At 44.1% G+C, this 13,844-nt stretch overlaps 1 protein-coding gene and 1 long non-coding RNA gene across 4 annotated transcripts in view; one reads left to right on the top strand and one right to left on the bottom strand.

The window, feature by feature from the left end:
- The window catches only part of MFAP3L (microfibril associated protein 3 like), a 190,748-nt gene that overhangs the window by 122,301 nt on the left and 54,603 nt on the right, over positions 1-13,844 (top strand). For 2 of the 3 annotated variants that reach the window (XR_014826567.1, XR_014826564.1), the window contains exons 5-6: positions 1,434-1,606; positions 9,971-10,056. The gene's annotated coding sequence lies outside the window, so the exon portion shown is untranslated. Of the gene's footprint in view, positions 1-1,433; positions 1,607-9,970; positions 11,201-13,844 lie in introns of those variants that run through there. The other variant, XR_014826568.1, reaches the window with a different exon arrangement.
- LOC102165957 (uncharacterized) lies at positions 503-11,754 on the bottom strand. Its single transcript, XR_307378.4, has 3 exons — positions 11,471-11,754; positions 9,958-10,555; positions 503-991 (listed from the first exon to the last, which is right to left on the bottom strand). It is a non-coding gene; the product is annotated as an uncharacterized LOC102165957 (long non-coding RNA).

Genomic DNA, 13,844 nt, shown 5'->3' on the forward strand with positions numbered 1-13,844 from the left:
CATGTATACATCTTTAAGACATATTATTAAATGAGGAAAAGCAAGTCCAAACACAGTCTAGCTGCATTTTAAATGAGTAAATAAGTAAACAGGGTGTGTACATGTGTATAGGCTATAGACAAGGGCTGTGATGATAAATACCTGTTTTTGGTGGTTACACCTGGAAATAAGCATAAACCCTAATGTAATGGTGAGGAAAGGAGATGTTTGTGTTTTTAGTCTCATATTGTCTGAACTCTTTACAATGAGAAAGTATGATGTATCGTGTTTAATAGGCAAATTGTTACAATTATTACAGGATTGTCAAGTAAAATAAGTCAATATTTTAGCAGTTACATATCACCACATTTTTATATACTAACTACCCAAATAGACTCCTAAAAACCAAATAAATACAAATCTGTCTCTTCTACAGAATCAAAACCCAAAATGGTGATTTCTTCCCAGATTCTGAAAGTCAGTAAACAAGACTCTGTGAGATAAGTTGAACAGATTTGAAACATTTGGTGGAAAATATCTCCCACAGAGTTTATTCAGATAAAAAAGTACAGGCACTGTGGACTGTATTTTTTACAGCTCCTTGATTGATATGATGTTGAGACAAACAGAGACTCAACCTTATATTATTAGCGATTAAAGCAGAGGCTGCTACAAAGCTGTGCAAGCAGCTTTGGTGCTGGATGGTTCTGGGTTCAAATCTCAGCTCCTCCATTTTCTTTCTTTTTTCTTTTTTAATAGCTGCACTGCAGCATATGGAAGTTCCCAGGCTAGGGGTCCAATCTCAGCTACGGCTACCACTACAGCCACAGTAACACCAGATCCGAGCCACATCTGTGACCTATGCCTCAGCTTGCAGCAATGGCAGATCCTTAACCCACTGAGCGAGGGCAGGGATCAAGTCCACATCTTCACAAAGACAACGTCGGGTTCTTAACCTACAGAGCCACACAGGAACTCCTCCCTTCTCCTGCTTAATCCTCAGCTTCTTCATCTGTAAAATAAGGTTAAGACAAAACTGAAAAATAAAATATCTGGTTCAAAATTTATACTTAACATTTTCCCCTTAACACAATTTTCTGTATTGCTTTTGGGAGTGGTCTAGATGTCTCAAAAAAAATTAGAGGTCTATCAAAAATGAAACCAAAAATGGACTAGGAATCCAGGAAACGGCGTTCAATCTCCCTTCTAAGCAGGGAATATCTCTAACAGCTCACTGTCCATCCTGCGCCCTGAGTGGGGGGCTCCTGACCAAGGGCTCTGTGGTCGCCATTACCACCACTGAACCCTCACAATCCCCCGAGCTGTCCTGGCCCCAGAAATGCTAATCCCTGTTCAAGATGAATTTGAGTTGAAGACTTCAGACTCGCAGCAGCTGCACAAAGGTGTATTTATGAGACCACGGTGTCCTAATGAATTCTTAATATCTTTCATAGGCTTTTGGAATCATAATAAGATAGTCACTACCTAGAAAGATGAAGAGGAATCTAAGATGTTTATGAATGACCTTGGGCATCAGGGCAAGAGCGGTAAGGGAGAGGCATCAGGGTTTGTGACCTAAAGGAGGACAAGCCAGAATTCATGAGGAAAAAATGAAGATTCCAGGAAGGTGAGTAAGAACGGATTTTCTTAAGTACTAAATTTAAAAAACAATGGATTCACTTCATTTAGTATCACCTAAAAGGGTAACGTCTTAAGATGCACAGACTTGACCTTTTTGTGATTTTCATCAGCCCCTGGAATCCTACTGTGAAGTCCTTAAAAATGTAACTTTGTGGGAATAAATAACAGCATCACTTCCAGGTACTCCATAGGTTGCATTAGTTTCTCCTCACAAGAACAGTAGACCTGGGGACACTTGAGTTCTGAGCTGTGGAGGTGATAGAGCTTGGTTGCCTAAGTGACCATGTGTTATCAGGGACCAGGCCTCATAAGCAGCCTCCACAGATGCTTCTGGTGCTGGGGGCTTAGCTAGATGCCTTCTGCAGGAAAGTCTCTATTAATTACACCTGGCCTATAGCAGTCAGGGCTTTGTTGTGTTTTGTTGTGTTTTGGGTTTTTTTTTTTTTTTTGGTTTTTTTTTTTTTGATGGCTTCTTGTCCAATTCGTTACCATCCTCAGGATAATTAAAATAAGGAGTTTTTCCATAAGTTTTGGGAGTTTGTTCGATTTTGTTTGTGTTGTAAGGAAAGACCAAATATTGAATAATTGGCTGTAACTAAAAATTTACCATGCAGACATAGAGAATAAAGGAATCCAAATCCCACAACATCTTGAAGAATTCTGGGTTTATATTAATATTATACACTCCCACACACATGCATACATATATAGGCATATACATATGTATACAAAAATTATCCTGTAAAAAACTGCAGTCGTGCATCACAAGCAGGTCTAGATTCCACAGTTAAGAAATTAAATGTGGAGTTCCTGTCATGGCTCAGCAGTTAATGAACCCGACTAGCATCCATGAGGACTCAGGTTCGGTCCCTGGCCTTGCTCAGTGGGTTAAGGATCCGGTGTTGCAGCGAGCTGTGGTGTAGGTCACAGACATTGCTCAGATCCCGAATTGCTGTGGCTGTGATGTAGGCCAGCAGCTACAGCTCCGATTGGACCCCTAGCCTAGGAACCTCCATTTGCCACGGGTGCGGTCCTAAAAGACCCCCCAAAAAAAGAAAAAAAAAATTAATATAAAACCAGAGATACCCCCGGCAGAGCCAATAGAAACAAACTCCAAATTGCTCCATAAACCCACAGCATTTGAGTTTCCCAAGTAAAAGAGAAACCTATGTAAAAATGGGCCAGGGCCAAACATTAAAAATTTACAAACTTCACACAGAACCAGTCTGCCCTGAGGAAGAGTCAGCAGATACAACCACATGAACATCAGTCCCTCCAAGAACCCAAGCTATCAGAACAGCCTGAGAGACCGTGCAACCAATGCAGCTAAAGTCGCTAAAGGAAGGATCATCAGGGCAAACATTTATTTAGCGCTTGATTAATAAAAGTAGAATTACTGACATTAATTTGCTGACATTAATAGAGAGGTAAAACCACTCAGACTTAAAGAAATTAACTAGAATTCAGCACAAAAAAGAAAGTCATAAAGGGTATGAAAAAGTTTAATAATTATAGAGTACAGGATTAAAAAGACATATATGTATGTATACAAAGATACATATATACATATATATGAATATACAGAAAGAGAGAGGGCACTCTTTTTTATTATTGGGTTTCAGAAGAAAAATGACTCAGAATTGAAAGAAGGTATAAACCCTCAGACATAAAGCACCCTGTCAGTACAGAACAGGATAAATTATAAATTATTAAATGAGAAATGGTGAGACTACAGCACATCATGGATAAGGAGAAAAATCTTAAAGTAACAAAAACAAAGCAAAAAGGAGGCCATCTGTAAAGGCAAAACCTTAAGTTCCCAACAACAACACTCATAATGACTTCAAAGTCCTAAAGTTCTGGACTCAGCTAAGCCATCTTTCAAGAAGCAGAGTGCATAATTAACATTTTCAGGAAGATGAAGTTAAAGAACAACATCCTTACAGAAAGAATTGAAAGATGAGGAAAACTGAACCTAGAAGGAAGGAGTGAGGGAAGGGAAGGGAGCGAGGTAGGTTGTGAACATAAAGTAAATGAAGCTAAGTATTTTCTTTAAAAAAAAAAAAAATCGATTTCTCTGGAGGTGGCCATTTTGGGAAAATCTGGCCCCACCCGTAAATCAGCACGGAGAAGCCCCAGGGCAAACAACAATCCAGGTGGGATCACAGCTCCACCCCTCAGTAAACAGGCCACCTAAAGACCCCTCAGGCACACAGCTGCCTCTAATCCCATCCAGACACTAAGCCCCGCCCATCAGAGGGATTAGAATCAGCTCCACCCACCAGGGGGCAGGCATCAGCCCCTCCCATCAGGAAGCCTACAGCAAGCCCCCCATACCGACTTCAGCCACAGGGGTGCAAACACCAGAAGTAAGAGAGGCTACAACTCTATTATCTGTAAAAAGGTCACCACACCAAAAAAAAAAAAAAAAAATCGAAAGGAGAGTTAAAAGCAGATAGATTTAAAATACTAGGCATCAATAATATTAAAAAGGGCACTGGGAAAGTAGAATTAAGACATGCTAAGATTTCAAGAAAGGTAGAGTCATCACTTTGGACTTTAAGTCAATTATGCATGTTAAAACTTTTAAGGATACCATAAAAAATAGAAATAGAGCATATAATATCAAAATTTAATAGGGAAATAAAGAATAAAGAGAAATCAGGAAAGGAGCAATAAAAAAGCAACCCAAAAAAAGGAATGGTGAAAGGAAAACCCACAGCAGGTAGGACAAATAAAACCAAATACATCAGTGTCATAAATGGAAATGATGGGTAAATTAAGCTATTCAAAGTTGGAACTTTTATATTGATTTTTTTTTTTTTCTTGTTACAGCTGCACTTGCAGCATATGGAAGTTTCCCAGCTAGGGGTCAATTCAGAGCTGCAGCTGCCAGCCTACACCATAGCCACAGCAATGCCATATCCGAGCTGCATCTGCAATCTATGCCACTGCAGCTTGCAGCGATGCTGGATCCTTAACCCACTGAGCGAGGCCAGGGGTCAAACCCACATCCTCACAAAGATAGTTCTTAACCTGCTGAGCCACAATGGGAACTCTGATTTTGATTTTTTTAATCAGCTGAATGCTTAAAGAGACAGGGAAATATCTTGAACACAGAAAGGTTACAGATAAACTGATGGGGAAATGTATACCAGCCTTCCCAAGCAATCACCCAAGGTGAAGGCCGAAAGTGCCACGGTCCTCGGGATAGGCAGACGACAAGGACAGGGTGGAGATTGTCTAAGACAGCAGGCTGGGCCATTGGATTGAGGACCTGATGATCAAGTTCCCAGAGATCTCCTTCCTTTCCTTCTTCGACTTCCTCTGGGGCCCCTTCTTGAGGAGGATGAGGCACTAAGGATGGCCCAACGACTGGAAGAGAGGACCAGAAACCAGCTCCCAGGGATGCTGGGAACCATGTGGCTCATCATTCTAGTCTTACACACTCCGAGGAAGTGGCAGCTGCCATTCCTGTGTCATCTGATCTGGGCAAGGCATCCATGACTTCTTGGAGGGGAGACTTCTGTGGACCCGTCAGCCTGCCTGTCCTTCCCTGCCAGGTGGCCGGCACTGTGCCTCTGTGCTTGTGCCTCCAACTCCGCCCCATGTAACGCAATGTCCCTGTCCCTCTGCCCAGCCAGCTCCTGCTGGTTAGTGGCATTTGCTGCACCCCTGGGTGACTGCTCTGAAGCTGCCCGATGCCACCTATGAAGCTCAGCTGTCTCATTCTGACTCTGTCCAGAAAGGCTCAGCTTCCCCATCAACAATATTCTGGTCCTTCAAGACCCACACCAGCTCTCCCTGGGGTGCACTCAAGACTCCACTGTGGCCATGGTTTCACACCAGCAAAATAAAGTGAATTAAACCTAAGGGGGGAAAGACTAGCTTTACCAGCCAAGGCTAAACAACAGAGCAACAGAGACTTTCAGATAAAAAGAAAAAAAAAAGTAGTAAGAAATTAAATATTGATTAACGTACTGATTAAAAAGGAAAATTTTGCCAAGATAGCTTCCTGGACCTATGTGCCTCTAAGACATAGGTTCACATTTTTCAAACCAAAGATTGATAGGATTACCATGAGAAATGACAAATCCATAGTCTCAGAGAAGTTTTATACACCTCTCTCAGCAAGAGATAACAAAGAGTCAATAAATTACTTGATATATAAGAACTAAAAAACACTTAGGTAGCTGCTCCCAGATAATCTCCATGGAGAACAGGCTACATCCTGCCTTATGAAGAGGTTGCCTGAGAGAAACCCAAAACCACAGGACTCTACAGGGACTGGCCAGATGAGACCAGCTTCCCTTAAAAGACAGGGCTGGAAACAACCTTAGAGGGAAGGCTAAGAGCCTAGACAGCTGTAAAGAACAGCAGCCACAGCACTTCCGAAGGGGGAATATCAGAGACTCCAGGGAATGAAGTTTCCAGATGCTCAGTGGAACAGACTGCTAAGGTGAGGCACTGGGTCACGTCTGGTAGAAGTTTGATTAGCAAGGCTGTCCTGGGAGTTCCTGTGTGGCTCAGTAGGTTAAGGATCTGACATTGTCACTGTGAGAATGCAGGTTCTATCCCTGACCTCGGTGGGTTAAGGATCTGGCGTTGCTTTGAGCTGTGGTGTAGGTTGCAGACATGGCTCCAATTCGACCCTGATCCTGGGAACTTCCATATGGCACAGGTACGGCCCTACAAAGAAAAAAGGAAGGGAGGGAGGAAGGGAAAGAAAGAAAGTAAGAAAGAAGGAAAGAAAGAAAAGGGAAAAAGAAAGGCTGGCTGTCCAGGGTGATGGGGACACTCAGGCCAGACTCTGCTTGGTCCTTTAAGTAAAGTGGCCACTTCTTGGGGGGAGAATTTAGAACTTTGCAGATCAAACTGAAGGTTCTCCTGGGATTTTCACACATACCACAGACCCTCTTTCCCGGTTCACCCCAACCACCTCTTAGGATGCCTCGCTTCACAGCCAGGAGGAGGCTTGTAGAACAGATGTTGATGGTATTAGCTCAGCGGGGACCTCAGGGTCCCCGGGCCACACCGGTTTTCAGAGGGAAGGTGGGAGGCCAGGCTCCGACGCTCAGGCGCTGTGTCTCCAGACATGGGTTCCAGGAAATGAGGGCCGAGAGAGTAAAGTCTACTCTGGCTGGGGGGCTGCACAACGGAGATTAGAACTCCAGACCCCCTGGCCACTTCCTCTGGGTCATGTTGCTGCCTCGCTTCCTGTTTTTCCACTCAGGCAAATTGTGACATGAAATTTGAAAACCAGTCACCAGGCTAAAGAATGCAAGGTATTCAGGTCATTAAGGGCGTTGTTTACAAAGAGCCAGGACAATGCCGTCTACACGTGAAACATCCCCCTCCTGCGAAAGAGAGGTGAACTCCAGCTGCTGCGGCCAATGTCCTGCTTCATCGTGCGCTCAGATGACACTGTTGTCAAAACTAGACCTGTTTTTAGGAAGGCACACTAAAGTGCCCTTTGTTTTTTGGTTTTAACTTGACAAAAAACCTCACTACTTGAAACAGCAAGAAATGAATCCATCCATCCATCAACCAACCCAAACCTATATATTTTTGCCCAAGCCTTAAAATATATATTTACAATTTCAATAACATGTAGTGGAAGCACTGTGCTTTGTAAGAACTAAGGCATTTGATTCTTCCTGTCAAGCAGTAAACTAGAGACATTCGTCACAGCAGATGGCTTGTTCTGCCATATACTCATTTGTCATGTTGTTGCTTTCTGCTATTTGCTCATTTTTAGGCTCTACAGCGGGGATTTGTAAACTTTTTCCATCCAGGGCCAGAGAACAGGTGCTTTCCGCTGTGAGTCAAGCTCTCCCTGAGTGGGGGCACCTCTGCCTCCAGCACAGGGTAGTCCCCAAGGGAGGTAAGCAGAGGAGGGCATCTGGATTGGCCCCAAGCTGCAGGAGCAGGTCCCTGCTGGGCAGTACACTGTGCTGTGTGGCCAGAGGAGCGCCAGCCAGGTGTCAGCTTCAGCTTGGTGCAATTAAGCATCCTTCGTCTCTGCTCTGCATAACCCAACTTGCTTGTATGCTCTTCTCAGCGAGCAAAGTATAAGCCTTGTGGACGGGGACAACACTTTCTGAATCTGATATTCTCCATGATTCACACTTGAGGAAGGCACTCTGGCTGTACTATCCAACCACTCAGAATCAAATCCTGGTCTCACCACTGAAGAGCTGTGAGACCCTCTTACAAATACTGTGTAATTCTACTGACATGAGGTAGCTAGAGGAGCCACATTTATAGACAGTAGACTATTGACTGCCAAGGTCTGAGGGAGGGGGAATAAGAGGTATTGTTTAATGGGGGCAGTTTTAGTTTTGCCAGGTGAAAAAGTCCTAGAGATCTGTTGCACAACAGTGTGAATGTATGGCAACCTAAATGTCCATCCACAGATGAATGGATTAAGAAGATGTGATGCAAGTGCATGCTTGTGTGCACACACACGGGTTCCTTTCACCTTTTGGCTGTTGTTGTAAATGATGCTGTCATGAACACGAGTGCACAAATATCTCTTTAAGACTTTGCTTTCAATTCTTTGGGGGATATACTCAGAAGTGGAATTGCTGAATCTATAGGAATTCTGTCTTTCATTTTTTAAGCAACTGCCCTACTGTTTTCCATAGCAGCTGAACGATTTCATATTCCTACCAATAGTGTGGAAGGGTGCCAGTTTCTCCACAGCCTTGCCAACACTTGCTATTTTCTGTTTTGTTTTTGTTTTTGTTTTTTTGATAGTACCTTCATGATGGGTATGAAGTGGCACCTCACTGTGGTTTTAATTTGCATTTTCCTAATGATCAGTAATGTTGAGCATCTGCCCATGTGCTTACTGGAAATCACATAGATTTTATTCAAGTCTGAATGCTAACTTTTAACTATTTGAACATATAGCCTGTAGGTCTTCATTTGAAATCTTGCCTCAAAACCAGCAAATGTTAAAGGCAGAACTGAGTCCAACCCATCCCAGAGCATTTTACTACCTAGTTAGGTGTGGATTGACCCTGTAAAATATTTAGGATAGTAGCAAAAGACAGAAATGGTGGATTCTATTAAAGGGTTTTATTTTAGCCAAGGAAGATAAAACTAAATACTTTGTCCAGCACCTTGTGCAGGGCCTCCAGGTACCACGCCTGCAAGTGCAATGTCTAAGCCAGTAGCATCAGCATCACCCAGAGAGCAGCAGAAATGCAGGCTCTCTAGCCCCACCCCAGGTGGACTAAATCAGAATCTGCATTTTAAGGACTTCCCAGGTGATCTGTATGAGCTCTGAAGTTTGAGAAGCTGGTCAGTATGTTCCTGAGGGCACCCAGGAAGGCTAAAAACAAACATAAATATCAGTAACGCTTACAGAGCACTCACCACACACCGAGAACCGTGCTGATGCTTTTCCTGTATCATCACAAGAGTTGAAGGCAGGTAAACTTAAGAATTGAGAAGCCTGAGGCTTAGAAAGGCTACTCACCCCAGGTCACAGCTAGTAAGCGGGAGCCAGGCAGTCTGAAAATAATCTGATGAATTTCATATACTATTTCATCTCTTAAAGGGATCGATGGAGTAAAAGGAACAAATAAATAAGGAAGGAATAAGTAAAAGGAATCAATTGTATCCCCTGATAGACTGTCATCCATCAAAATCTTAAATTCAGGAGTTAACCATATGGGCTGGGGTGGGTTTTTCCCCAGTTCTGAAGCTTCCCCCTAAGTGGAGAACCAAGGGGATCTCTGGTTGGTGGAGAGAGCCTAGCACAGCCTAGGCCTGGACCCCAGCACCCACCTGCCTCCAGAGAACGTGGACTCAGCAGCACCCCCTGCAGGAGAGTGTGGGGCAGATCTGGCTACCAGGCTGGTCTGTCCCTGCAGGTCCTGGGCTCTGAAGTCCTTGTTTCACAGACTCACGTGCTAACACTTGGAACTTCCCACCTCCCTTACTCTTCGTTGTATTTCTAGATTGTTTCAGAATTTGGCCCCCTCAAACCCAGCATTCCTCATTTAAATAATTTAATTTAAATAAATGTTTTTAAATATTTGGGGGTTTTTTTTTTGGCCATACCCAGGGCATTCGGAAGTTCTGGAGTCAGGGATTGAACCCACACCAGAGTAGTAACAGCTCCGGATCCTTCTGATGGGCCACTAGGGAGCTCCAATATTTATTTTTAATTCATGTTTAAATAATATTGATTTTGTAATTTTTTTATTTTAAACAATATTTCAAATAAGTACATGTTTAATGTAACAAATATTTATATAATATTGTATAGATTAAACGGTTTCACAAAATGTCAAAATATTAAGGCTCACTACACTAGTGACTCACCATTTTTCTCCAGAAGGCTATCCCAAGGACGATGCTAAAGACAGAGGCCAGTGAATGGTCACGAGGAGGCAGGGCCAGTTCCCCCACCTTCAGTGTAAGGTAAGTTGCCACACTCGGTGGGGTAGCTGTTTCCACTCCTGTCCACACAGGAGACATTGGTGTGCTTTCTAAGGTGATGTAGCAGGTGCTGCTTGTCATTTTTTAGGTAAAGTACCTATTGGACTTGGGCTTGAAAGACTGACACAAACCTCAGGCCACTTTATGTGGGGCATACCTGCTGAATGATCCCCTGATGGGGGAGGCTTGTTCTGAGGTCATTACTGCGATTTTCAGGATGTCTCTAGTTTCAGGGAACAGAGTTTACAGCCCCAGCATTTGGACAGAAAGCAAGCAAATGGTGATGAAGGCAACATTCCAGGCTTTCTTGTTTGCTTGTAGACTATCATGATTAAAGGGCATGGTGCAGCGAGTATTTCTTCCAACCGAAATAAAAACAGGTCAGGTGCCTTCCCACATCTGAAGTCCAAAGGGTTGTCAGTTTGGTTAGGACAATGGTGATCAAACTCTGAGGGTCCCAGAGCCAAGAGCAAAGGTCACACTGCCAAGGAGGAAACAGGAGGGTGTTGAAAGGATGGGTGAGAACACCCTGCGGGGTTTTATTTTTCTCCTGCCTGTTAGAGAGGAGAGAGTGGAACTGGAGAAAACGGAATCTACAGGCACTGTGGGAGGCTCCACGTGCTATGTGGCGTCAGACACAGCCTCACTGCTGCCTGGGAGCTGCCGGGGGAGGAACCTCATTGGGTCCTGCTGATTTCAGGGCACAGGAGAGAAAGACTGAAAGAGAGCCATGGATCCTGGGTTGTAGGTAATCCATCTGGGAGAACAGAGTTCCCTCCCACCGTAGCTGCTGCATTCTCTGGACTATTTAGTCCCAATCCACTTCACATGCTCTGGGCCATGGTCCCTATCAAACCAGCCAGTGATGGCTGAGAAAGACAAGCTAAGCCCAGTAGTAGCCTGGGTGGAGGTAATGAACAAGGCAAATAGGCCTGAGGAAGGACACATCAGATGTAAAGGATCTCTGGAAGAGCTGTCCCTGCCCCCTTTTGCCAGCTCCAGTCTGGGAGCTTCCCCTCGGTCTGGGCACCTGCCCTGTCAGAGATCTTCTCCTGGCAACCAGTGCCTCCTGCTTCCCACTCCTGCCTTCTCTCCACCTGGTTTCAGCCTCATCACAATCTACAAGGTAGGTCTCCTGTCCATTTAAGAAATGGGGACAGCAAGCCTCTGAGAGGCTTGAAAAGTGACGGAGGACACAGAAGAGGACCCGGAACTTGAGCTCCAGGCTGCTAATGCCAGAGCTTGTGCACCTGCAGTTCTGCCACAGCCTCACATTGCTCTGTCACAGGGCAGGGCTAACTTCAGACATGTGAGTGCCTGACGGTGGCACATTAATCCTACACAAAAGAGAATTCTGATTTCAGGTCTCAAATTATGAAAACGATACAAGAAATACCTGTATGGACAGCATTTGTGATGTGCATAAAACTTGGAGAGAAGGGAAGCCAAGGAATGTGTTTTCTTGTCTTTAGCAGAATCAGGACAATAACTTGACCTCCTCCCCAGAGTTTTCCATCACTTCCCTCAGCAGAGCAGAGCCGTCTCCCACTCTCTGGCCACAGGAGGGTCCCCAGCTCGGATCAGCAGCTTTCTTCATAGAACCAGTCCTACTGAGCTTCTGCTGGGCCTGTTTCCCCACAGCTTCCATACCCGAAGGGCTTCAGGGCAGCAGTTTTATTTGAAAGAGGCTGTTGAAACTCCAGCATTAGGGCACTTGGCAGGATCCACAACAGCAATAGAAGGGTGGGAGCCTGGACCCCTCCCCGTGGCCTCTGCCCTCACCTCAGCTCACCATCCTCACTGCCCGTTACTCCCTGTGCTATGTGTGTTTCAAGAGTAAATGAGGTCACAGTTCACTTGGCAGCTGCAGGCTCCAGCCCAGCCCCAACTCCCATGTTTTTTTCTCCAAAACAGGTAGCTGAGCTGTCACAATGGACAAAACCTAAAAGAAGGGGCGGGCTGTCCTGTGCATCTCCCACTCTGCAGGTGGTCTGAGGTTTCCCTTATCACCCATCTGTGTGTTTTCACTATCAGACCCTGTGCTCCCAACTCCACCCGGGCACCCTCTCTTCCCCTTCTGCTCCTGCTTGTTCAGAACCCCCTCCACCACCCACCAAGTGCTGAGCTGACACCTCATAGCCTGGCACCCATCACTGATCCTCCAGGCCTTGGTGCCCCTGTCTCTGGCTTGGGGGGTATTCCTAGTCCCCATCTCAGAGGTTGTGAGAACCACGCTGAAGAACCTGCAGGTGCTCAGACCCCCTGTTTGTAGCTGCTCCATGATGTTTCTCCCAAATAACCATTATCTCTCTTTTCTAAAAAAATTTTGGGAGTTCCTGTCATGATTCAGTGGTTAACAAACCCAACTACCATCCATGAGGACATGGGTTCAATCCCTGGCCTTGCTCATCGGGTTAAGGATCCAGCGTTATTGTGAGCTGTGATGTAGATCACAGACATGGCTCGGATCCCACATTGCTGTGGCTGTGGTTTTGGCGGGCAGCTATAGCTCCGATTGGACCCCTAGCCTGGGAACCTCCACATGTCTTGGATATAGCGCTAAAAAGACAAAAGACAAAAAAAAAAAATTTATTGAAGTACAGTTAATTTAGAGCGTTGTGTTAATTTCTACTGTACAGCAAAGTGACTCAGTTATATATACATACATATTTATATATATAAGAATATATATATATTCTTTTTCATATTTTCTGTTATGGCTTATTACAGGGTATTGAATATAGTTCCCTATATGTACAGTAGGACCTTATTGTTTATCAAGTCTATATTTAATATTTTGCATCTGCTAATACCAAATTCCCATCCATGCCTCCCTCACCCCCTCCCCCATGGCAACTGTTTGTGAGTCTGTTTCTGTTTGGAGATGGGTTATTTGTGTCATATTTTAGATTCCACATATAAGTGGTATATAATATTTGTCTCTCTCTGACTTACTTTACTTAATATGTAATTCTAGGTCCATCCATGTTGCTGCAAATGGCATTATGTCATTATTGTTTATGACTGAGTAATATTCCATTGTATATATGTACCACATTTTAATCCATTCATCTGTCAGTGGACATTTAGGTTGTTTCCATGTCCTGGCTATTGTAAATAATGCCTCAGTGAACACAGGGGTCCATGTATCTTTTTGAATTACAGTTTTATCTGGATAGATGCATAGAAGTGGGATTGCTGGATCATATGGAAACTTGATTTTTAGCTTTTTTGTTTGTTTGTCTGTTGTGCGTTTTTTGTCTTTTTTTTCCACCTGCAGCATGTGGAAATTCCCAGGCTAGGGGTCAAATTGGAGTTGTAGCTGCCAGCCTATACCACAGCCACAGCAATGCAAGATCCAAGCCACACCTGTGGCCTATACCACAGCTCATGGCAACACGGGATCCTTTACCCACTGAGCAAGGCCAGGGATGGAACCCACATCCTCACAGATAATAATCAGGTTCATTACTGCTGAGCCATGACGGGAACTCAATTTTTAGTTTTTTGAGGAAATTCAATATTGTTTTCCATATTGGTTGTACTAATTTACATTCCTACCAACAGTGTAGGAAGGTTGCCTTTTCTCCATACCTTCTCCAGAATTTGTTTGTAGACTTTTTGATGGTGGCCATTCTGACTGGTGTGAGGTGGTACTTCATTGTAGTTTTGGTTTGCATTTCTCTAATAATTGACAATGATGGGCATCTTGTCATATGACTGTTGGCCATCTTTACGTATTCTTTGGAGAAATGTCTTTTTAGGTCTTC

This window comes from Sus scrofa, chromosome 14 (genome assembly GCF_054392235.1).
Source record: "Sus scrofa isolate SSC_HxYL_T2T_F1_AM1 chromosome 14, Sscrofa_HxYL_maternal_Yorkshire_Landrace_v2.0, whole genome shotgun sequence".
Classification (NCBI taxonomy): domain Eukaryota; kingdom Metazoa; phylum Chordata; class Mammalia; order Artiodactyla; family Suidae; genus Sus; species Sus scrofa.